The sequence below is a fragment of the Anser brachyrhynchus genome, assembly GCF_964034855.1.
Source record: "Anser brachyrhynchus genome assembly, chromosome: 7".
NCBI classification, from domain to species: Eukaryota; Metazoa; Chordata; class Aves; order Anseriformes; family Anatidae; genus Anser; species Anser brachyrhynchus.
Genome location: NC_137701.1, coordinates 4,299,973 through 4,326,056, shown reverse-complemented (window position 1 = coordinate 4,326,056; position 26,084 = coordinate 4,299,973). Strand labels below are relative to the sequence as shown.

The 26,084-nt window shown below is 38.3% G+C and overlaps 1 long non-coding RNA gene across 2 annotated transcripts in view; it reads right to left on the bottom strand.

Moving 5' to 3' along the window:
* The window catches only part of LOC308198159, a 34,602-nt gene extending 12,163 nt beyond the window's left edge, over window positions 1-22,439 (bottom strand). For both annotated transcript variants that reach the window (XR_013953667.1, XR_013953668.1), the window contains exons 1-3: window positions 21,600-22,439; window positions 15,161-15,220; window positions 14,370-14,410 (exon numbers count right to left, since the gene is read on the bottom strand). This is a non-coding gene — a long non-coding RNA (uncharacterized lncRNA). The remainder of the gene's footprint in view (window positions 1-14,369; window positions 14,411-15,160; window positions 15,221-21,599) is intronic.
* Between the last annotated feature and the right edge of the window lie 3,645 nt (window positions 22,440-26,084).

The window sequence follows — 26,084 nt, the reverse complement described above, 5'->3', positions numbered from 1 at the left end:
TGCATTTGGGGGTGAAATGTGCCTGAAATCTGGAGTTCATTTTAACAATTCACACTCCAAGCTATACAGTAACAGATCTTTACACACAGTAACTGTGTGGTACTGTATTCCTGCACTGTATTGCATGGCTTATACAAATGCACCTTTCACCTCTTCTAGTGTAAAGGTTGCTTTAAAGTTGGATTACAGTGTGAAGTCTGGTCCCCGCTCCATGGGTCTACAAAAACATTACCCAAAATGAATAGTGGCTTTCAGGTTCAGAAGCAAAGTTTCACATCTGTAGGCTTATGATTGAGAGTTACCTTCCCTCTTCACTGCACACACCTCGGTTTGTTCTTTGACATGTTACACTTGTCAATATAACACTTCTCAACATTTGAAAGTAAAAAAAAAATTAAAAAAAATCAATAATGGTATAAGAGTACTCCAGGAACATACGCTAATTGTCACCACCTTAAGACACTTCAAAAAGGCAATAATCCATTCACTGTCCATTAACTCTATGGCCTCTTCAGATCAAACATTTGCCTAAAAACAACATCAAAACAATTTGAGGCTCACTGGTAATGCTTGATAAGAGTAATGACATTGACAGACGGTGATGGGGCTGCAGTAGGTGTAGAGTTCCCTACAGATGGTTCCAAAAAGCACCAGTACAAGGCAGTGTTAGAGTCACAGATTGTGAAGAAAATTACTTAAACCATCATGTGATATATGAATAACACAAATTCCTTCCTCTCACTGTTCAAGAGGTGTTATAGTTTCAGCTTTTACTAATATGCATTTTGAGTATAAAATCAGAGATCTTGGAGTCATCATGAAATGTTGCTTCCTGCTCATTTTTCTGGCAGTGAAATCTCTTTGGTCATTAACAAATAATTCCTTTTGAAGAGACAGGGACCATAGTTCAGCTGAGTAACTATCTAATTTCTTAATAAAAGAAAGCAAGTCTAAGTTACCTGTGAAAACGATGGAAGAAATGTCTCTGCAATTACCAATTGTCACAATTGTCACTCTCGCAAATTCAGTCACTCTTTCCAACGTCTTGTTCAAAACAAGTGTGCCATCACATGTGTCATTGCAGATGATAATGATATTCAATCCTATTTTTGAGTCTTCATTGTAGGAGGAAAACAAAATAGCATCTGCACTTCAGTTATTTTTTGCTTGTATATGTGAACAGTTAACAGTAAAGAGTGTTGATGTTCAAGTACATGTAAATCATGTCTGTGTAATATTCTAACAAAGAGAGAGCACTCCACATTTTCCACACCATTTCAGAGTAAAGACACTAAAAGTAAATATGAGAGCTATGTAACATCAGAATTTTAATAGCTGCCCTATTTCAGTTGCAGGAGTACACTTTTCTCATCTGTCTAGCCCTATGGAAGCTGTACAAACTTTAAACAGTATGAAATAATTTCAAATAAAATTTTAACTATAACAACAGCAGCAAGCCATTGTTTCACAATCCATCATTTTTATACAAAAATGTATTTTCTTCACAATGAGCAATTTATAGATTCAGAGAGTACATCTGGGACTTATGTTCGTAGTCTATTTCAGAAAAAAATAGTTCTAGTAAGACTAAGGCTAGATAAATATTGGAATAGGTTGACATTTTGTGTAGATTTTTAAAATCTAAAAATAATTTGGTAAGCATTGCACCAAATAGTGAATAGAAAAATCTGCAGCTGGGAAGCTGATGTTTTCAAGTAATATACGTTCCAACAGAAGAGAAAAAACACTTCAAAATAGGTGTTATTTATGCCTTTTACTTATACTTAGCTTTGAGAGCATAACCTGTTGTGATCACCAAATTTGTAGGTCACTTTTCTGGTGATTCACATCGCATCACCTGTGCACAGATAGCTTTGTGCTTGTAGCACAAAATTTGCCATAGTTAGTAGTAAAACCATATAGCAGTATCTACCATCTTCGCTTGTGACTTCAGAAAATAAATTCCACACACATACCCTCTCCCTCCCCCCCCTTCCCCCCTTCCCCCCACACTCTTGGTAGCCCTTGGGAATCCTGCTGGGAGCCAGGTGCATGTATACTGAGAAGCTCTGGTCCAGAAATATCTCACTCCCTTCTGGAGAGGGCAAGTAGCCCATTAAGGCTTCCCACTGCTCCTTCAAAGCCAGTTTTGGTATCTCCACTTTGCACCCTTAGCAATCAAGTGTGAGGTTTTTAGCTCGTGTGTTTTGTTGTTGTTGTTTGGTTGGTTTTTAAGAGCAACAGCAAATTTCACAGGTAGATCAAGGTCTGCCCACGCAGAGAATTCTAGATATTCATTCAGTACTTTTAAGTGCTAACATTCTTGATTTTTCTGTAAGTTGGCTACATATAAATATTAAGGGCATCCTTCATGACCGCTTAAATATAATGTAATTTCAATGCAGTTTGATACTAATTAACCAAGTCAAGAAGAAAACACACCTCTTTTGAAAAGTAGGTTTTTTTTCCTTTTTTTTTTTTGAATACAGGACTTTCTTCACCCATTCTGAAAACAGATCCTTACTTTTGGGGAAGAATTAACATGTGACAAAATACCCAAGCAAGCCTAAGCATTTACAGGAAATAATGGATCAAATTTTCTCTTCAGAATCTACAAAATCTTAAGGTCTAGTGCATAAAATACCTTCTAATAAGCATATAAATCCCAAAGCCAAAGGGGCAAAGAATTATTTTTCAGCTCTAGCCAGTCCTTTATTACAGTATGAAATTAGTCTGCCATAAGCTATGTCAACAACATACAAGTTATACTAATGAAAACAAATCTCTCAAATACAAGAGTAACACATTAATCTGGTCAGACAAACAAGACGTTTTCCCAGATAAATGGACTCAAGCTGCTAAGTGATTTGGCTACAGTAATATCTTCAAAACACTGCATATAACTGATTTCCTTCTTCTACAAAATCTTCCTGTATATTTTCAAAACTACAAGAATCAAGTACTTTGAAATTTGTATACTAGTAAAGGATATGTTCATCTACTTTACTCATACTCTGCAGAAATGTTGCCTATGGATAATCAAGCTTTTTGAGGGTGGGGAGAACAGAGGAATATAATGTGCCTATGCCTCCAACATTATTATTCCTCATTATACAACCTTACCTTTTTACTTGTAATAGTTTCCTAGTCTATTAAAATTGATTCTACACTACAAACATAGGATACCCACACAAAATATTATCTTTAGATTTGAACAATGAAATAAATAAAAATTAATGTTAAGAGATACTTCCTTATCCACTTTTTCTTGGGCTTCTCTCTTCCAAGAGATGAAAAGTTACTCTTCCAGAAATCACACCTCAAAATGAAGATCAGTAAAAAAAAAAAAAAAAAATACTTGTGCAAGAAACTTTGGAAGGTTCTCCATTACAGTGGCCTCCTTATGGGAAGCTTTGAGATCTTTTCTGAAAAAGCCTAACTTCTCCCGTTAAAATTCTTCATTTTTAAGACTTGAATAGCTTCATTAACCTAAATATGTTCAATATTTGAATGGATAATAAAATTCTCATCAACACATTGGTACCATGGAACAATGGTGTCTGTTCTGTATAATCTCCATTAGAACTGCACATACAAAGCACAAATATTCCAAATTACTTAAAAAAACAGATATTCTCATCCATCATGTGAAATCTCAAGAATTTAATTGATAGTCACCCTAAATAAAAAAAAGAGTGATATCCAAGGCAGTTATGGCAGTCCTAAAGCTAAAACATTTCAAGTTCTGAGCACCTCACTTGCAGGACTAGTAACAACTCACCTCATTTATTGCCTGTAGTGCAATTATGTGCAATCATATCTGCTATCCACTGTCTAAATTGCCTACAGGAACTAATAAACAGTAGTCTCACCTTGCTGCTGATCAACTGGTACTCAAGGTACATGAAGCATCACTGAGAAATAAGCATGAGGAAACAAATCTGTACTTGACAATAATATGTTCTGAGAAAAAAAACCCAATCCTTTGACTAAAAGACAACAACTTTAACTGTCATGTTTGAATGTTATATAACTTCTCACTGCAGAAGCGTTTGAAAAATGTGCCTTTGAATCACTGCAGAAGTGGCATTCAGCAGATCTGCTGATTATCCACAGTTTTTAATGAACCTGTAGCATATTTGCAAAAGAGAGGATATTAACCTTGGTGTTCTGGTTAAGTTCCACCTTAGGTAAATAAAGTTCACCTGCTGTGATTCAACTTCCCACATAGCTGGCAATAGATAAACCTATCTTCACTTCTCTCCAAATACACTTCATGCAGTGTCATAGTGGCAGAGATGACTGCATATCAGCTGTACAGTGTTAAATGTACAGTAATATTTGTTCCAAGGAGGAATCTGCTGATGGACCAGAAACTCATTACACTTATCACACAAACACTGTGTCAGAGCATATAGTTGCAGAGATACGTATAAACTGTGTTTAACAGCATGCAAGAGGTATAGGGGAAGATTAAGACTTTATACACATGTGCTTCTGGCTTTATTGTTATACTGGCAACACATAGTGCAGAAATATTTGTCAGTCACTGCTGAGCAACATAGGATGCATGATGCAGCTTAAATTAGAGGTGAAAGTCCAAAACAGCTTTCAAAGCTTCAGGATAAAAACACCCAATAGCCCATGAAGTGCCATTAAACACCCCTCTCCCAATTTGGATTCATGTAGCATGCTAACTTTGGCTTCAGTTCAGAAAGTTGCTTAAGGATGCAGCTAGCTTGAATCCTTTAAATGGCATGCTGATTTGAGACTACATGCACGCATATACTGGGGTACAGTGACAGAGCCACAGAAGTTACTTAGGATCTTAATTCTTATTTTTTCTCTGTAGTGCAAAACCATAGACTTGTGTGTACACAGCTGAATGATTTTTATTTTTATTTTTAAAGACCCAGCAGCTTTATTACTCCACCATCTTGTTGCCTGTGAACATTTTTTTTTTTGCATAGTCCTGTGGTACATTTTCCATAATTCTTCCCATGACCTCTCATCAACATGGTCTTTCATTATAGGTACAAATCCTTGTTCCTATGTTACAGACAACATAGCTTCCATGCACCACCATTCCATGAATAATGGAAAAAGGGGAAAAGGCTGAAGGTAAATTTACTATGGGATTAGTTTGCTCTTTCCTTAGTAATTAGCTGATAAACAAAAGAGGATGATTTTATCGATAATATTTTTTTTCCTTCCTTTTATTACACAATATCTTGTATTACTTGTATAAGTATTACTACTTATATGAATAAAATACTCAAGGAAAAGAACAAGTTCCACTTCCATTTGACTCTTCTTGGACCACTTTAACACCTCACAAAGACCTAAAGCTACCCAGGAAAAGCCTCCCTAAAACTGGGGAATTACTTAATGACAAGAATTATTTCATATATTGAATTTACCCTCTACATACAATACCCATACTAACGAGCCAACAGGCGTATTTTCCCTGGATATAATAGCCCAGGGATATTATCCTCTACCTGGAGGAGAGGCAGGGAGAAGAGGGGACAGCTCCTGAAGGACAAGAGACTGAAAGGAACTATTAATCCTTGACTACAAAGGCTGAGATTTTAAAAAAAAAAAAAAAAAACAAAAAAAAAAAACTTATCTCTCAGGGCCTGTTGATAAGATAGCTATGCTTGTAAGCCTTGCATTTTACTTAAGAACGTCATATGAGAAGATCTTTATTCTTAAAAAGCAACTATTTTGTAAATATTTGTTCAGGTCACTAAACTCACTGTTATCTACCCTTTCTGAATAACTGGTAGCTGATAAGCTTGGATGGACCAGGTGAAGAAAAACGGAAGCAATAAGAAATTTGTAATGCTAAGCCCAGAATAAGAAAGCCTGAGCTGCTGAATTCCTGGACAGATGGCAAGAGAAAGTTGGTGAATGGGTGTGAATTTTCAGAACCCCAACATTGGCAATACAAGGAAAGCATCCCAAGCTTGGGTGCATGCAGCATGCATCCCTCTAAGATTGGCCTGTCAGGAAAACCAGGACACATGGGCTAAAAATAAGAGAGAAATTGTGGCTCACTGGCACTCTACACATATCACAGTAAACAGAATGATTGCCAAGGTTTCTCCTCTCTCTGTTTTAGGCATATGCAGCTGGCACTGATGTGTTGTTCTCATGCACCAAAGGCAGCAGATGGAATGAATTACATATTTCAACAGCCCTTGACATCACATCAAACACCTTGGCTTTTAGTTTTAGAAGAGTAACTCTTGGGACTCTTTTCAGACTACACCATCCAAATAAGTCATACACAGTTATTTCCTTCTCTATAGGACAATATAGCCATGCCATATGTTGCAGACTTGCCAGTCTTGCATAGTAAAATTGTGCAACAGTAGCAAAAGAAAGCATTATAATTGATGGTTTTTAGCTAAGACATAACCACTGAACAGTGTGTTTATTATAGGTAGCCTTTGCAACAAAGGGCTTTACAGTTTCCGTCATATGACAGAAAAGATGGGGAGTTAAGCATTTTTCTAAGGAAAATAAAGAAATTTCAACTCTTCAATGTTCAAAACAGCTACATTGAGCTATGTTAAGTCATCTGCATTTAACAAACATTCTTAATTTCTTGTAATTTATTCCTTAAATTTCAAAGTTATGTCTCCCTCAGCAAGTCCACCTCTGTCACAAGTGGGGGCCCTTCCCCTGCGTGATGCTGATTGCAGTGACAGGTTGGGGGCAGTGTCTGGCACAGCTGAACATGCCCCACAGCACATCTTCATGGAAAAAAATCTCTATACACACAAAGCTTAGCTGAATGCCTGTTTCTGAATCAGATCACAGGGACTCTGAACTTATGTCTGCAACTGTAATGCTACATACAAGCTGGACAAGGAATAACACCCCACAAGCCTGCTCCAACACCTGACCTCCATCACTTGCTTGCTTTCCTCTCCCAGAGTGATTGTCAGACAGACCAGAGGAGTCACTGTTATTATTCACTCTACATATGCATCTGAACCATCTCTGTGTCCTTTCCCCACCAAACCCCTAAAATTACGTGCTTCTGCTAGACTGGGAGACCAGCTGGAGACTGCTTCAACATAACAGACTGGAAGCTTCAGCACAGAGCAGATGGTAAGAGCAAGCTCTGAGAAGGGGCAAGCAGGGAAACACCATGTCTGCTCAGGGCCAGGAAAACATCTCATCTAATTCCTCTGAAAACTTCCAAGTGATTAAGGTGATGAGTTTTCCTGTTCTTAGAAGCTTGCAGGCCTTCCATCTTTCTGGAGCAAGTTATCAACAGCCTCTGCTTTTATGTTACCAATCATTTCTTCCAGTCTCAGGATTTTGGCGGATCAAGCAAACGTACTTTGTTATGACCTTGATTCCCTCCGCTTTTGCTGAAATGTGATCAATGGTGGCTATTCTGCTGTTTTCAGATAACGAATAGCTTCTAAGTCTTCCAGGCTATATCAGACCCATATCCTCCTATAGCTTTTTAGCTGGAAATTCTGCATGTACAAGTGACTTTGATCACAGCCAGCTCAATACTTCTTTGAAATACATTACCTAGTAGCTACTAACACTCGTGTCAATCTCTTAACCATACTCTGTATTCTCTTTCCTCCTTTCAAATATTAATATCACCATTTTCCCAAAGGGAAGTTTACTTGCATTCAACCACTTACTATTTTAGTAATCCTAAAGCTGAGTTTAAATCTTTTTTAATTTTCATTTAGCAGGAAAACACTTGAGCTGCAATACAGATTTTTCTCCTGTGTGCACCTTTTTCCTCCAAAACTTTTTTTTTTAAGTTAATTTTTCTTGGGAGAAGATATCCTTCTACCTCATTTTCCTCAGTTTTAAAAAAGTTTCAATATCTACACCTTGGAAAATATATTCCTAAGAATTTTCTCTTGCTTCAGGGTCTGCCATGTTAATGGTTCAGAGTGAATTGATAATCTGTTACAGATCCCTATGTAATATTGGGTGTTTTCATGTTCTTACCTCCATCCAAAGTGTACTCTTTTCTCCACCTTTAAGATACATACTCGCTTTGCCTCTTCCCAATTTTTCCATGTATTGGAAGTTTAGCTTTCTGCCCAGTTTCTTTCTTTTTTTTTTTTTTTTTTAAAGCAGAGGGGACTGCTGTGAGAGACAGGATTGTTCTGACAAAGATGAACTACTTCAATTCATCTCTGTTGTCCACTATCCTAATCTTTCAATTGCTTTAAATCAGCCACTCTAAGTGAACAGACTAAAACAGCTTCCAGAAAAAGAATGAGAACATAAAGCCCAGCCCAGATATATCAAAAAGGTGGAAAGAAAATGGATTGCTAAGTAAAAGCAAAGTAAAACATCAACTCAGCTTACAAAAGCAGACAGAAATCAGCAAGATGTAGGCAAAATACATCACAATTGAAACTACATAAGATGGAATGAGATTGGAGTTCTCAGTCTGTATATTCAGAGTCGCTTTAGGAAAGTGTGCCAGGCAAAGTACTTACTTGTTGTCATCAACACTGCTTCAAAATAAACTGATGTTAGCCTTCATGCTCGGTACCACGCTTATCTAATGTATTTGCTAATTCTATGTAGTTCATAACATGATGCAGTTAAGACATAATTGAAATAGAAAAAAATCAACTGTCAGTCTTTAATTTAAATAGTAGATATGACAGTGTATCCTGTTCCTTTTATAGGAGTCAAGCACAGATATACTTTTCTTTGCCATTGATCAACTAAATCACCAGCTGTTTATGCAGAATTGCTGGCAACCTTGGAAGTGCAATTTGTCTTCCTAAGCTCTATGAACTTGATTCACCCATTTGTTTAAGAGCACAGCAAGCTAACAATATGTATGTTTTTCTCATTAGTACATAAAAATGCTCAAGAAACAGTCCCTAACCATGCAAAACTTCTACTGGAGAAAATTCTACCTGCTGAAGAGTTAAAGGATGAACTCCACAAGTTCATCACAAGTAGCATCTATATGAAATGAACATCTTAAATTGCTAGAATAAACAAATCTTTCAGCTCACTGCCTAGCTCAATTTGTACTGCCTAAGGTCTAACACCTGAAGCTTATTATAGGCAAATTTTAAAAGTTGTACCAAGTCCATACAGGTGTGCACACATGCACTCTTTCCCCCACAGTTTTACTTTTTTTTTTTTTTGGCACCTTTTTGTTATCAGCACTTTATCCTCAAGAGCAGGGACAACCCTTTTAAGTTAATTGCAACTTCTCAGTGATGGTGAACAACAAGCATGCTACTTTTAGGTGTATAAAGCACTCAGATTCACATGTAGAAAATTATCACTAACAGGTTTACAACTAATACTGACAGGACCGGGAGAAGTGTAATATACTGGAGGTCAGACATCAACCCATGCAGACTAGTGTTCTTATGTGCACCCTGTATATTCTAACTTTTGGAGTTTGTGACAAGCATATATTAGCCATTTAGAAGTGTCTCACCCTTCTTCTTTTATAGCTTGAAGCTCTGATCCTGAAGGCACAGTCCATGAGGCCTATGCAATCATGTTCTTTTTCTAACCTGACATTACAAACACATAACTGCTCTTTTAAGAAGATCTTTCAGAATGTTATGGAATAGTCACTTCCCCTTTTTATGAGTCCTTGAGATCTACGCCACTGTCCAGAAAGCTTAAGTCAGACAAAAAAAATTCTTAAAAGATGCTTAAAAGCTATTACAGCTTACTATCATGGTCTTGCGCAGCTGAGTAAAACTACAGAAGTCTTTACGTACCACAGACATTTTGATATGCAACAATCCATGACATGGACATCACATTCACTACTTTCACATAAGAGTGTAGTTTCAGTTTTCTGTGCATTTCAAAAAGCAAGTTAATAAGGACCTACGAGGGGTAGGTCCTGCCTAACAAATTTGACTTCCTTTTATGAAAAGATCACCCATCTAGTCGATCAAGGGAAACCAGCTGATGTGATCTTTTTGGACTTCAGCAAAGCTTTTGACATGGTTTCCCATAGGATCCTACTGGACAAAATGTCCAGCATACAACTAAACAAAAACATCATACGATGGGTGAGCACCTGGCTGATGGGCAGGGCTCAAAGGGTTGTGGTAAATGGGGCCACATCTGGCTGGCGGATGGTCACGAGTGGGGTCCCTCAAAGCTCCATTTTAGGGCCAGTCCTCTTCAGTGTTTTCATAAATGATTTGGATGTAGGACTAGAAGGTGTTCTGAGCAAATTCGACGACGACACCAAACTTGGAGGAGTTGTGGACTTGACTGAGGGTAGAAAGGCCTTGCAGAGAGATCTGGACAGATTGGAGAGCTGGGTGATCACCAACCACATGAAGTTTAACAAGAGCAAGCACCGGGTCCTGCACCTGGGATGGGGCAACCCTGGCTATCCGTACAGACTGGACGACGAGACACTGGACAGCAGCCCCGCAGAGAGGGATCTGCGGGTTGTGGTTGGTAGCACACTGAATATGAGCCAGCAGTGTGCCCTGGCAGCCAGGAGGGCCAACCACATCCTGGGGTGCATCAAGCACGGCATCGCTAGTCGGTCGAGGGAAGTGATTGTCCCGCTCTACTCTGCACTGGTGCAGCCTCACCTCAAGTACTGTGTGCAGTTCTGGGCACCACAGTACAAAGAGGATGTAAAACTGTTGGAGAGTGTCCAGAGGAGGGCGATGAAGATGGTGAAGGGCCTAGAAGGGATTACGTATGAGGAGCGGCTGAGGTCACCGGGCCTGTTCAGCCTGGAGAAGAGGAGGCTGAGGGGAGACCTCATCACAGTCTACAGCTTCCTCGTGAGGGGGAGCAGAGAGGCAGGTGCTGACCTATTTTCTGTAATCACCAGTGATAGGACCTGCGGGAATGGTGTCAAGCTGAGGCAGGGGAGGTTTAGGCTGGACATCAGGAAAAGGTTCTTCACCAAGAGGGTGGTCACACACTGGAACAGGCTCCCCAGGGAAGTAGTTACTGCACCAAGCCTGTCTGAATTTAAAAAGCGATTGGACTGTGCACTTAATCACATGGTCTAAAATTTTGGGTAGACCTGTGTGGTGCCAAGAGTTGGACTCGATGATCCTTATGGGTCCCTTCCAACTCAGGATATTCTATGATAAGTCATCTTGGAAATATTGATCACAGTTTTCCACCAATTTTTGCTAACAGTCCATTCTCAAGTTACTTACATCAAAACTTATTAGTTCAGCATATATTGGCTATATGTTTGCTATCACATCCTATCTGGAAGCCAGGTTTCCCTCTATCTGAAACAAAAGCAAACTTATTTTAACACCTCACACTTTCATACAAGATACTCATTAACAAAATTTGCCCAGGCACAATCAGATCACATCTGGTAACTTGTCTAGACTTAGTTGAACAGTCATGACCATGCACTAAGATTAAAATCCTCATATTTTAAGGATATGTCACAAGTGTTCCCACTGTAACAGATCTCCAGTGCAGTATTTTACAACAGAGTGGATCACAACCTCGGAAGAAACATGTATGCAGCAGAGAGAATGCATATGCACAGAGTCGAGCACATGGTACCTGTCTTTTTCAAGCTGATTATTCTGATGCATTCTGACAGAAGCTACATCTAAGCTGTATCATTTTCAAAGGCTCTCTGACCGCGTGAAAGTCAACAGATGTGGCAATGGAATAACAGTTGGAAAGACTGAAAAACCAGGCATAGAACAGCAACTGTTAAGTTCAATTTTTCTCTCCCTGCTATGACACACAAACACACAGTAGACACCAAGTAAAGCCTCCTCCTGTAAACCCAACTCTTTGGAGAAGGGATGAGAACAGCAGGGAAAAGGCAAAAAGGAAGGAGTAGCAGGAATACATCATTCTGTCTATAAAACGAAGTAGGAAGGAAGCATGTGCCAGAGCCAGCAACCTATCATGAACTGTGATAGAAAACAAACAGTGGGGAAATTGAGACATTTTAAAGACACTTGCAAAGATAATTTACAGTTACAATAGTGATCCAGAGCACTGAAAAATTATAGCTGTCAAATGACTAATTGGTGATGAACACCAAATGACTGAGTGAAGCTGTTTGACAATAACTGTCAGCATGATCACAAACAAAATACCAGCTACGTACCCAACAGTCCCACCCAGCATATTAATAAGAAAGCTGGGACAATCCTTCAAACTACGCTGCATAACTGAGGCCCAAGCCAGTGAGGTCAAGTGACAAGTGATTTCATTTCTAATTAAAGCTCTTGTAATCGTGCATTAGCAGGTACCTTTTAGTTGCAGCACTCACAGGTATAAACCAAACCAGTTTCTTACAAATAAAAACAATCTATTCTAACCATACAAAGGACTTTCATCTGAATCTGCACAAACTGTTTCCTCCCAAGATTACAAATGAAAATAATTTGTGCCTAAGAGTCCTTTTTAGAAATCTGTTATGATTTTAATCAAATTCACTCACTCCCAAATACTACAACATGAAACTAATCACTTGCTTTGTAAGTTTGCAGAGACGCTACAGAAGTTCCAACAGCTATTGGAAAAATGTTGCAGCCTCTGACTTTTTAATAAAGTTGCTGCAGCCGAGGTTTACTATAAATTGATGATTTAGCTGGATTTGATGTTAATATGCAGCTTGATATATTATTCATGAGACTCAGTCACAGACCTAATTAGAAACATGACATGAAAAGCTTTTGAGTCCACAATCTGGATTCTCCCTGACATGAAAGATTTGACATGTGAATAAATTTTCACTTACTGAGAGAAGAGAGATAAATGACCTTTTACATCTAAATGTAAAAGTGTCATGTTGGAGATGCATCACTTGCCTTCCTGAGATTTTGGGAAAAACGGGAGCAGTATCCATTTTGATATAAGAGAAGCCCTTCAGAAACTTGAAGTATTTACAACACCACCCATCTCTACGTGCTTGCAAAATGTCTGTTCCATTCTCCTGTCCAGTCACAGACAGGAAATAAAAACATATAATCCTCTGCCAGACAAACTTTTCAGGAGCTTCATTAAAATGGCCTAGAAACAGGCCTCCTTCACACAGCTAAGCAAAGCTATGTTGTAACTACACAGCCCTAAGTACCTGCATATACCAGTTTGTGTAATGTCAGCTTTCCAGGCTTAATTGATGATTAATCTTAGAGAATTGTTACTTAACTCTTTTGGTCAGAAATACCATGTTAGCGAAATTAGTAAGAATAGATTCAGCAGAAGGGAGCTGCTGTTCAATTAATGATACTGACTAGCAGTGGTCAATAAGTATACCTAGGAAAGTGTTAATAACACTTCATATTAGGGGACTATTTTGTGCAGTGAATTGGTTCAGTAATAATTTTTTTCTTGGGGCATATGACAAAACCCAACTTGCTATAACACCAAGTGAAGTTGGTATGGTAGCATAACCCTTAATTATTTGCCTTCCTAAGGACTACCTTTTTTTTTTTTTTTTAAAATCAGGACTGACTTTAAGAGCCCATTTTCCCACACTTGCCTATTTCAGTGCATATCAATGAGTTTAGGATGCCAAATATTGTTTTGAGAAATATTATTGCTGTTAAGAAGTGATTTATTTTTTGCAAATTTGGGTTAATTATTTCTTACCTTGGTACATAGAAGTTTGATAATTTAATTTCTACTATAATTCTTTAAATCCTCTATTCATATGCTAGGTATTATCTTATGCAGAATGAGACCAAGTCTCAGATATAGAAAAAAAATGAAGGTATCACTGGATACATTTGAAATAAATATGGTCTGCCAGGCGTAGAGAGAGTATGATGAGAATATGATGAGAAACACTTTCTTCAGTTTACAAAACAAACCACCACGATATACTAATTAGCTGACAACATGGAAGAAAGTACTTTAAAAAGAGAAATTAAATTTAGACAGAAATTAGCGTCTGAAACTTGCAATCTCTCTCTCTCTATATATATATATTCCTAGCCAACATTGATCTGAACCTGGTAAAGCCAAAGGATAACCCAACATAATCAAGGCTTCTGAGTCCATGAAAACAATCTGAAGTGGCATATAAGCAACTGAAAGCTTTTTCTAGACTTGACAACATTGAGAAATACAACAGCACAGAGCAAGAAAAGTCATTATTAATAAACACAGCCAACAGATTGTAGTCAGATGTCTTTGTATGAGGGCAATACTGAAGGAGATTAGAAGGAAGAGGTCAGAATGTACTAGTTTCCAAAATTAATAATTAATTAACATTTCATTTGAGATCTATTATGAAAAAGTCAGAAGAGGAATAGAGTAATTCTTAACATCAATGATCTCAGTGTCCTGATTTGTACAGGATCAGCTCCTAAGCCATCTGTAAGATTTACATTCACAACCAAACTCGCTTCACTTACCTCAAGTTGTTTATGGTTTTCCAGCTTGCAGGAAACAAACACTGTGACAAGGATAAAGGACTATTTACTTCTGAGTTATTTTAAAATAGTATTATGTTTTAGACTTATTGCCAAATAGCTTCTGTTGGTGGTACCATTCATTGCACTCCAAACGCACCAAACAGCAAAAAGCGCCAACTGAGTAGAAGCTACAAGCAAGCAGTCACTGTCTCAAAATATAACTGTGCCACCTGGCCTTTTGAAATTTGTAGCTGTTTCTAACAAAGCACTAACTAATGCTTTTCATAATCTGCCATTGTTCAGCAATACGTTCATTTTCATCTCTAGTGAAAACTTTTTCAATCAATGTAATTCACATTCCAGAAGAAAACATGGAAAAGATTAGAGGTAGCTGATTTTTTGATTTATAAATCAGATTAAAGCTTCAACCACTGTTGTAGAGATTACTAGTATGTTCATGGTCCAGATAAATAGTTAAACAAATTGAAACCCCATATTTATAAAGATAAATAGCTTAACTAAAGAAAGATCATGAAAACAAAAAGAACACAAAGCAAATCAAAGAGCACAGTCTTGACAACATAAGCCTTATGAGCCCAATTTCAAAGTCTGTCATTTAGCTATAACATATTCACCAAATGTAACTCCCCCAAAGGACATAACTCTTCATAAGTCTTACTAAAGATAAAATGAGCAACTCACACCCTTGACATTGTCATTGACAGAAAATATACCTCAATGTGCCAGTGTTCAGATGTGTATTTATTCTAGAGAGGGAGCTCTTCTCTTACCGTACATGAAAGAGCAGATCCTTTATATTCTCAGCTGAGCTGACACTCCATTGGTTAAAGCTAGGGAGGGAAAAAAAATAAAAACATTTTAGGAAAGGGATTTTCACACGTTTTCTTAGCCTGATATGTTTATACAGGACTTACAAGAAATAATCACAAGACAAAGGTTTAATTACGACGGAGGTTGCCTATATTATGGCTATTTCAAATTAAATCTAAAAAACTAACTGCTGATGCCAATGTACCATAAGTCATTACACTAGAAGAATATGGCAAAGATGAGGCAGAGTCTGGTGCTTTTCTATTTCTTTCTCCCAGTAGCCCGTTATTCTCTTAACAGAGAATTAGGAAGTGAAAGAGAGCTAAGAAGGTCAGACATGTAGTACGATGAGCCTGCCCTATCAGAAAAAGTTTTCTACCTCTGCTCCTATACATGTTTTTGGGTTTCCTTTTTTTCCCCACCTCTACTTCTTCTACACTTCTATGCTTGAGTGGTACAAGACAGTCAAACCTCAGGATACAATATTGACATCAAGGCTTTTATCAGAAGCACAGTTTGTACCTGCAGTAATCAAATACATATTCCTGCTGATGGAGCGTGATGCTGTAGCACAGTGCTTGGAGATTGTATATTTTTAAAATTACTAACAACTAGGCATTTTCAAGGAAAAGGATTCCTACAGTAGTCCTATCAAATACAAGAACAATATTTTTTACTGTATTTCATAAACAGTATGATAATAAGATAACAGCATAGTCAGTAGGAATGCAACCATTTCACATTTTCATAGTGACTCTAAGTAGTGGATAAGCCTAAAACCATAATATGTCATTACTATTTTTAGAAGTGGCAGGACTGATAACTCAAAGTTATACAGTAAATAAAGCATGTAAACACTGGTTAAAACAAAAAGTAAGTTTTGCCTGTAGCATTGTGATGACAAATGCAAGTAAGAATATTTCAGACCTACTGACTAATGAATGAATGTGATTAATCCATTAGTAGTTTCTACACTTTCAAATCCCATCCAGTGCAGTAATTAATAGATGCTTAATAAGATGCCACATGTAGTCTCACTCAAATTCACCCCAGCACCCACTACTAATTTCTCATTCCCCATGTAGTGATCTCTTTCAAAAAACAGCAATATACTCAAGTCAATAGGACTACCCATTCTGTAAAAGGAAAGAATCTAGACTAAAGATGTAAAGTACCTGTTTAATAAACCAAGCAAAGTCTGTATTCAGGAATCTCTCCCAGTCAGCTCTAATGGAGACATTAAGTTAAACAGTGAAAGGAATAACTGCTATCAAATAACATTGATCTATTGTAAAGAAAATGTAATCTATTTACAGAACAAGCATAACAGCAACTAAGCTCAGTGTTTGATTCAAAAACAAATAGTATCAGTGTTTTAACTGAAGTATTCTATCTTCCTTTGAGACGGTAACAATAATATTGTTAGAAGATTTATATTTTTGGCTTTCTAGTTCTGCTTTTCAGATAGCTACTATGGTCACCTGTAACAATCCAGCTAGTTATTAAGGAAGCAATCAACGTTCAGAGAGGTACAAAAGTCATTCCTCTCTCCTTCCTCTGCTAAGGAAACACGAAACATTCCAGATAAGAATTTAGGGATGCAAGTAATTTAACAGTTCAAGTCAGTGTTTTGTGAAGAAGTTTTAGTTTGGAAATTATGAACTGAACAAGCTACTGAGAAAATTCAGACTTTTAGATGCAGATTTAACATCACGCCCCTAAGATGATGCATTCTGCTACAAAGTAAGCCATTTAAATAAATGGGTTCCAGTCTCCCCTTTTCCAGATTTCTATTGTTTAATCTTGTAATTTAACAGCAATCTGATTTACCAGTTTAGTGAAAAAAAGCTTCTACAGCAAATTATTCTAATCTCTTGTTAACAGTTTGCTTATATTTAAACACACCATTTCCCTGATTACCAGATGTAACCAAGATTCCCAGAAGTGCTTATATCTAGGAATTTTTACTAGAATTATCAGTCAACATCAACACAGTATCTGCTGCAGAATGCATACTAGGCATTTCAATATGATAACATCACCCCAGACTGCATTTGCCTTTAATTTATTCAAATCAATTTAATCCCAAAGCTTTTATACCGCAGAAGTAGAATACGCTCCCTTGCACATACTTAAATGATAATGTTATATTTGACTTCAGAGTACTATATTAAACACTTGTATATCATGATATATCAGGCTTTCATCTGTGATCATTTTCCTTTCATGTTAATACTTCTTTCAACACACAGCAGCATTCACGTATGGCTCAGGCTCTCATAAAGCTGAGCTTGGCAGGAACTAAGGGTAATACAGCGAGGTCGCAGCCATCTGTCAGCACAACTAGCCATACATTCAAACAACAAAACAAAAGCAATTAGAAGTCATTGGCCTAGTTACTGCTAAGACCAGAAGAAAATAACTAGCAAATACGACACCCAGGAAACAAGTTTGTTGGACACAGGGCTAGTTCCTCATTCTCCTGTAATGTGCCTTTGAGAAGCAATATTGGGTTTCAAGAGCTGTCTTTCAGTGACTGGAGTTTGCCAGAGACCATGTCAAACACTCACCATAGTCTACTTGAGTTATCAGTTCATAACCTCAAGTTTCTAAGTTGCGATAGCTCATGAGACATTTCCTATGATCAGTCATTCAGATATATCCACGAAGACGATCCAGAGATTTACTGAGGACATGGAATGGTTCAGAAAGAAAACTAAAGAACTAGGCAGAAACACCTAGTTTGGACCACCATTTGTGCTTTTATTGCATTCTAATTAACCATCTCATGGCCACTGCAAGATACAGTTAGTAGTCCATTCAGGTTTTTCAACCTTATCACTGAAAGCATGAAATTCTTCCTTTTTTTTTCATCCCAGGTGAATCATATATGCTTAATATTTGAAAACACTTTCTTGGTTGATCAGAATAAAGGTATATTTAAGCATAGTCACAAGCATTTTATAAATACATAAAATTCCCATCAATTACTAGATTAATTCCCAAGTTCATTTTTTGTCTTCTGCTCTTGCAGAATATAAATTAAGGCAACAATAACTGTTATTACTTGTAACACAGAGTGACCCTATCTCACTACAGTGCAATAATAAAGCAAATACTACCTAAGGGATGAAGAGTGCATCCCCCAGTATCTTCCACAATGATGAAAACTAAACATTTCAAGGACTTGAGCAATTAATTTTTTTAATAGGAAAGAAAAGAAAAAGAAAAAGCTTGGAAGAAGTCACGAATTCTAGCTCAAATACAGAGCTCATTAAGGGATTCTAGATAAAGCTAAAGACACACACGCACTGTCACCTTATCAGCCTATGAGCAGTATCCCTCCTGAACAGAGATTTAGATCAGCTGGCTTAATGACAGGGAGGGTGAATACCGTGACCAATTTTAACTGTATTTTCTATAAAGAAGAACACTGTCTTTGTTCTAGACAGCACCATCCAAACATATGCTCTTTTATATATACTTATCGTACCATTTAGGTATCTTGACTACAGAATTAACAGAGCTAAGGTCTATTTAGTATCACTTGACAGTGAATCTTCAGATCAGAGATAGAAATCCAAGTACTTAAGCAATTAACTGGAAGAGAATAGGAAGATGATTTTTATTTTACAGGAAGGATTAAGTGGGAAGTAATAGAAGTTAGCTTTCTATAGAGGCAGCTCCCAACTAACAAACTCTGAAGATAGCACCGCAAGCTAAAAACAAATATGAAATCTGGTTGTGTTGCATGCCACCAATAGCATGTGAAACTGCTATAGCAAAATATCATGGAGACTGTTTCTTCTCTTGTTTCTCTGAGTTCCAGAGAAAACCTTGCTTAAAGCCTGGCTTGCCCCATAGGTAGTTACAGTAATGCGAACAACACTGACCAACAGAAATGACTGCAATCATGCTACTACAATCTTCTACTGCAGAGAAGGGCAATCATGCAGATGAGTTTCCTGTCAAATTGCTATCTAATTTTAGTAATGTCCATCCAGCCTGGATATCATTACTTTGTATTTTTGTTTTTAAGTCATCACAGAACTGATAGCTGCAAGTAGAAAAGAAAGAAACAATGAGAATGGTCCTTGGGTAATAAGGAAAAGAAAACTCCTGGGCTGTGAGGAACTAGAAATAGCAGATACTACCTCTATCAGCTGTATTTTTTTTTCTTCTCCAGCAGTGCCCATTCCAGGCATCCTGTTACTGTGATTTAGGATTTTGCAGGCTCAAATACAGGGGGCAGCAAATTTAAGAGGCCTACAAGAAATAAACCTTACCAGACCTTTCCCACCCTCCCCAACATAAAGTTTAAAGTATAAAATGAGAAGGACTACAAAATTTTTGTAAGCCTAATTTTAGAACAATACAGTATTAGCTGTAGATTCAAAAATGCAAGGGAGAATGTTTCTGTCAAAACAGATGCTCCGTATCTGTCTCTTTAAAGGGGAGAGACATGGAGAAGCAGCAGGGAATGCTCCTGAAAGTGTCTTTTAACACCAAGTAAAGAGACAAGTTAGCCATTTGAAAAGCAAAGAACAATTTCTTTTACAGATCATAAGATGTATTAAGCAGGGCTACATCCTTGGGTTTCTGTTCTTGACCAGCAGCAACGTACTTACTTGTGGTCATGAGGACAGTAATTGCTCTTGGATGTTTTTGAGACAGTTTCTAAACAGAATAGGGGGAGACTGTATTAAATACACTTGATCACATCTTTTATGAAACCTGCACATGTAACTATAAAACAAGACTATGTAGTTGCTGTCCTAAATGCAACATTTTCCAACAGAAGAGGCATGCAAACCCTCCATCAGAGATACACTCTCAAAGGAACACATTTCTTCCTGAGATACCATACACTTTTTAAATTCTAGCTTTTGCAAGCTTTAACATTACAATCAGACTATCCAGGCTTTTTGTTATATAACTAGGTTTGTAATCAAAGAAAAAAAAATCAAAAGGAATGAATCTCAGTTGGGACAAGTCCTGTTTTCTGTAGCATTAGAACCTCAAATGCAACTCGGGAAGGTAAAAGCTTGTGGTTGAAAGGTGTCCTGAAGATGCACACCAGCAGCTAAGGGCTAGATGTTTCAGCTGTTAGGACACCTGCAGGTGGTGACAGTTACTTGGCAACAGTGCAGAGCACAAGGGAGGTCAGAGGCAAGAGCTCTTGGTGTTTCCACCAGCACCTAGGCCAGTTAAATACCCACCCACCCACACCCGGCTGGAAGACTCATGCTCCCTCCCTACCCATTCTCTCACCATAGTACCTCCAAGTTTCACATCCCCAAGCCCTCAGCCAGGCAACCAGAGGACTTCCCACCTCCACAGGCATTAACAACCTGCACCAAGTGAGATGCTGATGTTAATTAACAGGTGGGCATCTCCCTATCCAAGGCAGGTACGGGCTCCTGACAGCCTGGAGAATGTTTCAGTTCAGAAGTGCAGAAGAACAACAGGAAGAGAAATATTACAGCTTTTCCAAATAATTTTAAACTAGTAAAAGAGATATTAAGTTACAGAAAGACTATGAGCATGGAAGTCAGGAAGAAAAATTGGAAGATGACAACAGGAAGCATGGCAAAGAAGTGTGGCAAGGATGAAGGATTCAAAGACAGATAAGAGGGGATTATAATCTTCGTAAGCTGATGAGGGAAAATGACAAGGACTTGCACATTCGAGTTCACCATCCTGACTTGCATGCCTTCATCCCACTTCTCATAAATCCAATATGATTCACTTCCTGGAACAGCTTCCAGGTCTCCATCCCCAGACCCACCTCCTCTCCAGCACTCCCCACCTGAAGAGAGAGCTGCAGACATATCAGGGACTCCCTTCGTAGCCAGCAGCATTCAAGGCAGCCAGAGAGCATCAAGAAAGTGGCAGCATGCAGAGTCCAGGAAAAAACGTTTTTAGGAAATAGGAAGAAGGAAATATTGATTAAAGGTCACATCTATTCTGAGTTTTATGCTTTCAGCTGCATGTTCCTTTCCTACTAAAAGAAGCACCTGAGAAAAGCTTGCCAAAAAAAAAAAAAAAAAGAAAAGAATGGGGTGGGGGTGGGTGGAAGCCATCATAACAAAAATATATTCCTATATAAGAAGAGAAGCTGATTCAGTTGTCACCAGACTACAGAGAGTGGTTTCATTACCGAAGAACAAGATATAACTTCTCCCCCTACACTTAGGCATTGTAATAATAAAAGGACCCTGTAAAACCACTGCAGTAAATTAGGAAGTTAGAAAAAATGCACAGGGCACAGGTTAATGGCATTTATACATATTTTTGGGAAGAAGAACAATTACAAATTGCATCTCAGCACATGCCCAATACTTAGTATAACCTTAAACACTAATAAATTCAAACACAACAGATCACTGATGCTCCTACCTACTACTTTCCATGCACAGCAAAGGGCAGCAGCAAGTACAGCTCTGTTTTCCTGTGGCTGTTAACACTGCACTGCAGTTAGTCCAGCCACACCAGCACTAGAGTGGCTCCAGGTTATACAGCCAGTGCCTGAGACAGGCATGGAAGTGCATTGCCTCCCAGGTAAGGACAGCTCAGTACTCTCCTGCAACTTCTCTACCTTCACAGGGAAGAAAACAAGTAGTACCAATATCCATGCCTCTTAAAACCTTCACTTAACAGATTAGAAGAGCTGACAGCTACAGACTCCTCAAAAAGCCTGTTAATAAGATGCACCCCACACTCCCACGACCGGCCAGCCCCAGCTGCCCCTCATCTCCTTTTGTCACCTCCAGCTAGCACCCCACACCTAATCAGGTTCTGCTCTGTCCCAGGGCACAGCACATGCTTGAAGAAACAATTTCTAGAATTAGAGTTTTCTTCTTAAATTCCTTTAGTCTATGAGTTGTGATAGTAGTTTTTTGTTGTTTTGGTTTGCTTTTTTGTTTGTTTGTTTGGTTTTGCTGAGAAGTAAAAGAGGAGAAATTTACCTGTCTTAATCCTCTTCTGCAAGCCAGCCTACTTCTCTATCTCTGAGATAACCGTGAGCATAGCAAAAACCTTCTTAAAATCTAGTCCTGCTTGTCCAGGATCAGTAGCCAGATTCCCTCTCAACCCACTGAATGAAGCTGTGACCTTGAGACTGTACGTTTGCCACACAGGAACACTTGCACAAGGTATAAATGCTTCCTTTGCACCAGCTCTGCTTCTGCACTGTGGTGCCCATACATTCAAAATAATGACATTTCTTACCACGAGATACAGAGCTGCACTTAAGCACCTAACAAATATGAATGTGCACTAGAGTATATAACTGAAATTCTGCCTCTAGACAGCTTCCTCCCCAAAAGATTTTTATCTATAAAAATGATATGTGGTTCCTACACACCTGGGGAAGATTTTTTTTTTTTTTAAAAAAAGGGAAACCAAATTCCATATGAAGATGCTTGATGAGCTAGATGAATGTTATTATCTATCATCTTGCAATTTATCTTTTGAATTTTATTGGCAGTGGTGGTGTCTACAAGACAGCAGAGACACAATCAGACACAAGCATGGTACATACACCCAGATTTCTTCACTTTCTATATAAGGTTTTGCGATTTCCATTGTGAAAGTAATAAACTGACACTTTTGTGTAGCTATGTGAATAAATGCTCATTTTTTTGTTAGTTAAAGCGTAATATTACTGCCCAGAGAGCAACAACATACTGGCCAGAAATGTGCTCATCTATTTGTAATACTGACAAGTAAGGCTGCAATCCTTTGTTGTGCAGGTGACTGAGCCCTGGCACAGGCTGCTCAGAGGTCATACAGTCTCCTCCTTGGAGATCTTCCGAAGCTGCCTGAACATGGTCCTGGGCACCCCTGTTCTGGGTGGCCTTGGTACAGCAGGGGTTGGGCCAGCTCTCTCCAGAGGTCCCCTCTAGCCTCAGGCATTTTAAAAAGTGATTCTGTAAAAGGAGAGCAGAATGGGCAGCAGCATTGTTTACTCATACTTCTGTTACGTGGAAATCTTGTGTTTTTGTTTTGTTTTGTTTTTATGTGTTAAACGCTTGTAATGTTGAAGTTTTCTTCTCAGAAAATAAAGGGAGAAATAATAGGGCAAATTCAGTCACCTGAAGTCATGTATGACAGTTTGTAGAGGTAAATCAAAGACACAAGAAAAGCTTTTCTGTGTGAAGACTGTCAGAGAAAATTAAGAGAGATATTGACAAGAGTATCAACACAGTAGAAATGAAAAGTATCTGCACCGTAATGGAGGCTATACAAAATCCGGCTCTGTATCAAGAGAATACAATTCATATTTCTGTGGCTAGATACCATGTATTGAGATCTTATTAAAATATATAATTCAGCATTCCTAACTGCATTCTGAGCCAGACTCAAAAGGAGGTGGGGACACCAGAAAAAGAAGGATTTTTCAAAAATATCATTAGTATATTAGTGAAGGTATTAAACCCTACATTTAGTAAAAATTTGGCTGCGGTACACTTTCAGAAGCACTATTGTGGCCCTGGAAGAAGTCCTCTCCCAGTCTCTAGTTAGCAGACCAGGCAATATGATGCAGAGCAGGGCCTGTCCCCAGCAGAGGTGCCTGCTGGCCACGCTCCCAGGCCAGGTGGTAGCATGGCCCTGGCTGGGAGGCTGCCTTTGCTGCTCCCCAGCACCAAGCAGTTGGGGACACCAGTCAGAAACAGTTGGCTGATTTTGTTTGGTAATAGTGGTGGAAAGGGCCACATTTCTATTTCCAAAGTGCAAAAGCAAAAGAAACAAGGTTTGTGACAGTAGTGACTTCAAAGCATGCTGCAATTTCATCTGCCATGCTGAAGGAAAAAATGGGATCGAAGAAACAGAAGGAGCAGGGAAACACAGAGCTACAGAGCAGTCTAGAGAATAAAACAAGGCTTGAATAGCCTGAAAACATATAGTCTCACAGCTTGTTAAGCACATATCCAGAAAAGAAATGCTTGGAATCAGTTTGTGTTGTTGTTTGCTTATTTTTAATTTTCTGGCCTCATGATAACTAAATGATGCAATCCATCTTTTTTTTTTTCCTCTTATCTAAGACAATCTAGATTGTCACCTTTTTTTTTTTTTCTGTGTGTGCGTGTGCTCTACTGTGATAAACTACTTATCATACAACAAAAATCCTTATGCGCTCTGCTTGCATTGACAAAACCTGTGGCAGCTGAGTTGTGATCATTGTGTGCCCCTAAAAGCCTCCAGCCAGTTTGACATGGATTGGCAATATCTGACTTCGAAGGACCGGTGGTAACGAGGGGTGGAGGAATCAATTCTTCGTTGCTCAGTAAGAAGGAAAATAGAAGTACTGAGCTGGGTCTAGACTACTTCTGCCACTATGGATTTACTGCGCATTGTGATACAATTATCTATAGGCAGGAATTGTGCTTGCTGATGAAAAACAGCAGCAGAGGGCTGAGTAAACCACCTCTAGTGCTGAAGGACAATGGATTAACCATTGCAAGGATTTCACTCCACGATAGGGTAAATAAACAAATTGCAGGTAAAATAAATCTACACACATCTGTGTTGAGAGAATCTGACTGACTTGGTGTATGCATGTTGTGTGCACAAGAATCTCTAACCAAACACTGAATTCTAATTGACTTTCACAAGTCAATTCATAGTGGATTTCACAAAGGCAGTTGTCAATGCTCTATGGTTGAACAGCTTACTGAATTAGGAGGAAGTCACTCGCTATTCTGAGCAGCCTGCATTCTACAAGTTCTGGTGAAACAGCTAAAAATCCCATGAAATATGACTTAGCAGGAAAAGGGTTTATAAAAATTCCATTGTAAATAGGAGTACATTGTTCTGATCTTCCTGTCATTGTTCTATGAAATTAGGATGACTTTTATAAATAATGAGTAAGTGATTTTTTGTTTATTGAACATAAATGATTTTTTTTCTTTACAAATGGCCTCATGGATTAAACACTGTTTATATATTTTAGAAAGCTGTGGTAGAGCTGTAAAGAATTCTGCTTAAATCACCATAAGTGATGGATAAATTGCCTCTAAAATGTTTAAATCACATCTAGCTCTTAAGACAGGAATTCTGTGAGAAGAGGCTAACTACAAATTTTCAGATTTGGAATAATCTGGAGGTGTGAATAATACATGAACATTTTAATGCTTATCTACTGCTGAGGACCCAGCTCACCTACTAGTGTTTAGGGTTATTTGGCAGGACATCCAGCTCAGTGGCTTGCTTCATTCAGTAGTTGTTTCCAAGCACGTTAAAGAACACCAGCTGTGATGGTCATTTTTTAATCCCCCTGTCTCCACAGTTAAATTATTTAAACAAATAATATAGGTTTGAGACAAGATGAAGAAAATATGTTTAAAGAAGTTCTCAAAATGGCTAGGTGACACATAAATGGCCAGTGATATAGTGGAGGTCAAACTGGGTGATACAAATGTTAGCTTTTTGCTATGCAAGCATGGGTCTGTCACTCAGAAAATTCGTTATCAGGGAAGAAAGAAATTCCATAAAGGAAAGAAGAACTTATAACAGTGCAAACTGGCACAGTTCATTTTGCAAGTCAGTGTAGCCTTGAATCATTTTTCTCTATTTCATATTGGATGCTGTCATTTGTGCTGTCTTTCCACTAACTCATCCACAAACGGTGTAGATCCTGCACAGTTTACATCAACTAATCCCTCAGGCTTGGGAATACTGCAGAGAACGATACACATCACAGATCCCTTTATCCTTTCATGATATACATCTTTGATATGCATTATTATGACACACAATAAACCTCACTTTAGTGTAGTCACGCAGATAGAGCACATGTCATCAGTCACTGAAAAGTGGGCCTGCGGGTATTTAAGGCTGAGTAGGTGGGTGTTTTATTTATGACATGAATATGACAACTCT